The sequence below is a fragment of the Nelumbo nucifera genome, chromosome 2, assembly GCF_055504915.1.
Source record: "Nelumbo nucifera cultivar China Antique chromosome 2, China Antique-T2T, whole genome shotgun sequence".
In the NCBI taxonomy this organism is placed as follows: domain Eukaryota; kingdom Viridiplantae; phylum Streptophyta; class Magnoliopsida; order Proteales; family Nelumbonaceae; genus Nelumbo; species Nelumbo nucifera.
This window is the reverse complement of record NC_142650.1, coordinates 41,784,492-41,788,797: the sequence shown is the minus strand read 5'-3', so window position 1 is coordinate 41,788,797 and position 4,306 is coordinate 41,784,492.

The window sequence follows — 4,306 nt, the reverse complement described above, 5'->3', positions numbered from 1 at the left end:
AATGGGTTAACGGGTTGGTGGTTCGACCACTCGAGTCAATGGATCGTTGGTTGAATCAACAGTTTTTGGCTAGGGATTAGGATTGGGGTAAAACGGAGCTGGTTGCCTTGACGATTTCCAATTAAAAAATAAAAAAATGTATGACCCATTCTGACAACAAAAATTATAGGCAAAAAATTGAGTGTGTGAGGTCCGTTAAGCAGTACCATATGTGTTACGTATTTAAGCGTGTGACTCATATGACCTAAGAATGGAATCGTTTTGGCCACCAGTTTTCAATTCGACGGTTTGATTGTTCGGTTCGAACGGATGGCCCGTTCTGACAACAAAAATTAAAAAAATAAAAAAATGACAAAAAAAACATTGAACGGGTCAATGGTTCGACCGCTCAAATAAATGGAATCTACTCGTGCAAGTAGATTCCCACGTGAGAGCAACTCATTTCCAATTAATTATATAAATATTGTTAGATAATTAGATATATATATAATTATCTAATTATATAAATATCTAATAGTTAAACTACCATTAAGTTTTTTGAAAATTGTCATCATCCTTAAATCGAGAGGAAAATATTGATTTTACGTTTTTACCCTTCCGTTAAGTCTCACACAACGAAGAGAAGAAGGGGGCGGAGGAAGAAATCACCGCCGGTCCACTTCAACGGTAATCGACTGTCCTTGTTTACTTTTTCCTCATAACTTCATGGATTGGGAAATTGGAATTGACGAGGATATACATTTGTTCAACATTGTAGGTGCAGCTTACTTTTGAAGAGCCTAGAACCGGTGTTACCATTGTTAAGCTAACCCAGAAGGACTTGCCAGAGGAGGATAGGTTGGGTTGCTGCGGTTCTTTCTGATCTGTTATTTATATTCTTCAAGTTTTGGGGCATTTTTTAATTGTTTTTCTTTATTGATTATTATTGCTTGCAAGTTACGATGCGGATATGGCAATGCTACAGTTGTTGAAAACCTCGATATAGGTTGGTGGGAGCTCATCTTCTACAAGATACGAGCAGTTTTTTGGTTTCAGACGTTGAAACTTTATCACATAAATAGGTTGTTTCAGTAGAAAATTCCACAACCATTTATCTTGTTTCAAGCCTTTCCATGATTTTAACATAAAGGCTGTATGGGTAGTGGAGCCATTGATTTGGTGGTTCATGTTCGTTGAAATCTTCAATGCCCCTTTAATTCGAACAAAAAAAAAATAAAAAGAATAGTAGAGAGATAAATGGGAGAACAGAACATGGCCAATCGAACATTTTGAAGACATGTAATCTCTTTCCCTGTCAAGTAGATCTGCCAAGATCCCGGGCTAGTCATCGCCACCACTTGGTTCGCCGTGATATCTCTCTGCCAAGACAAATACGACACCACTCCGCCGACTTGGTTTCTCCTGCAACTCCCCTGCCTGCTCCGCCGTCCACTCTTCTCTCCCGTCTTCCGACATCTATGCCTGTGTCTCCAGCAACTCCGCTGCCCACTCTTTTCTCCTGTCTTCCAACACTTGCACACCGTGTCTCCTGCAACTCCCCTGTCCGTCCACTCCGCTGCCCACTCCCCTTGCCCTCTTTTTTTTTTTTGTCGGGTTTGGGTGGAAGCCATGCTGGTGGAGCATGAGTTCTTCGAGTTAGGATCAATTCGATGACGACATCTATGCTTATCGAAGATTGCGTAAAGACAATCTGGTCTTTCCTGTAAGGTACAAGGTAACCCGGCTCGTCGCCTGCACCGAGCAAAACAACAGCCTATGGGCAAAACAGCAGTGGACGCCATTATTTTCGGTTACGATGGCGCCGGTGGTAGTTCTTTGCTCACTGTCAAGAAGATGATGAACAGAGATGAAGATGGAGGAAGGAGAAGCAGAGGAAGAAGTAGAAAGAGAAGAAGAAGAGGGGGAAAGAGAGAGGGAAGAGGAGGGGAAGGGACGTGGAAGAAGATGGAGGGGGTCGATGCCAGTTTTCCGTCGCTATGTCGAGAGTTGGAAGAGGCGATGAACAATGTTTTTCTCTCTCCCTCTTGCCCCTATTTCATCACCGCCACTTCGACTGGCCCTGTTCTTCAATAGATCTGGGACTTGTTCTTTGTCGCGGAATGCATTAGAAGCAACTGACCGCGGTAGAAGTAGGTGGCCATTGTAAAGGGATAAGGGTAATATTGGTATTAAAAATTTTTAAACGTCACATAGTATCACATGTGTACCGATTTTAATAAAAAATTAACGAATGTTAACACAAGAGGTAGGGCTCAGAAAACTTGTGAATACTATGACAAAATAGTTGTAAGGGTACAGTTTGTTAATTTAATGAATAATAGGGATAGTTTAAGAGATTTATCCTTATTTTTTTTCTCTTTGGATCAATAATAAATATAAACTTTTTATAATAAATAAATATAATTTATTGGGGAGAATGATGATTCAGCCCAAAGTCAGAATTTTTAGGCCCAAAGTACAATTGGGGGAAGTATCAAGTCAGAATTGATACCAATTCACGAACGGGCATTGATGTATAGAGTGGGGGATTAACATTTTGAATATTTATAAATCTGCAAAATTCAGAAATCTAGACTGGGCATGTCTGTACTTTTGTGAATTTATTAATGAACTACTGAAACACGACAAGAGCTTGTGGTCATACAACTTAAAAGAAAATGAGAGTATAGCGTTGGTTTTCACTCCCCTTGTACAAATCACATTAGGCCTAAAATAATTATTGCTTGTTCATCACTTGTTTGGCCAAAGCATCGACCAAATTGTTAGCTGAACTTTGGACCCACTGAATTTCCGACTACATGTCCTTTGAAAACCATTTAAAGGCTTAAAGTGTTTGATTTTGTTTCTATAACTCTACAAAGCTGCTTTACTTCCTTTCACAACATCCGGAGCCCCTTTAATTACCAATTATTCAACACCCATCTCCATGACTTATCATACTCTAGTAACTACTTGAGTCTCTTTGCTTATTGGACTTCAAAACATTGCACGTACGAGTCCATTCTCATCTCTTATCACTCCCCTTACCCTAGAAGGCCTTGGATTACCACTACCACTACCGTAAAAATCCAATTTCATTAATCCATTCTCTAGTGATTTCCACTCCCTCCTTGTATTTTGATTTTTTGTTGTCGAGGCTGCAATTGTTGCCTACTTTTTAAGAATATCATTCATTATGAAATCAAAGAACAAATTTGTTGTTTTCATCTTATGTGCTTGTCAGCACTCGATTTTTGCACAGTTTGCTGCTTGAACCTCCAATTCACTCCGAACATTCAATTAGATCATTCCGATCGTTCCGAAACACCCAAAAACCCAAAAATCACAACTTTCAGCCCTATAGCCTTCAGATTCACCGTTAAATATGCCCGATACAAATATGATGGGTCCAATCGACCCCCGCTTACATATCGACCATTAAATCAGACACCACCATCAGACCTAGGACCTCCCAAAATGCCAATTAGACCTGTTCATGGGCCAGGTAGTCCGATGGCCCGGCCCACACCCCGGTCGGGCTTGGTCATGTAATTAGGCCCACGGGCCTGACCTTGGGCTTAACACAGTAAGCTTGACTGTGTTTCAGGCCAAGCTCAACATTTGTCAAAAAAGCCCGGCCCAGTCCAACTCAGCATTATAAAATATATAATATGTATTTTATATATTATATAAAATATATAAATAATATAGTATTTATTGAAATATATATTTATAATTTAATATATACATTTTTTATTATTTTCTTTATAATTTCTCTCTCTCTCTCTCTCTCTCTCTCTTTATTCAACCGTTTCAGTAGTAGTAACAGTATGCGCTAAATTTCGGGCTTGGGCACAAGTTCTAGGCCCGATGGTCGGGCTGGGCTCGGGCTCAGGCCTTAGAAAAATCTGTTAATACAGAGTGAAAGCTCGGCCCGTCCCGACCCATGAACAGGTTTAATGCCAATCCGTAAATTTTCAGATCAAGAATCCTCAATTTACCCCTTCATCAAGCAAAGATTCCGTTCCACCCCCTCTCGTTAGCCTAAAAACCCGGAACCCAGATTCCTTGATCTTGACACATCCGAACCGATCAAACCACACCATTAAACTTTGGACACATTAGAACACTTGCCCATAAAGTTTTGACCCCAGATTCCCCACATTGCTCTTCTATTAAACCAAGATTCCATTCCAAAACATCTCGTTGACCTATATTGGCCCCCATCAACCAATCATACATTACCACCAAATCCCAGATACCACAAAAATACCCACTTGTATTAAGTCCAAAATACCATCGTTTTCCTTTCTATTGCATCAAGATT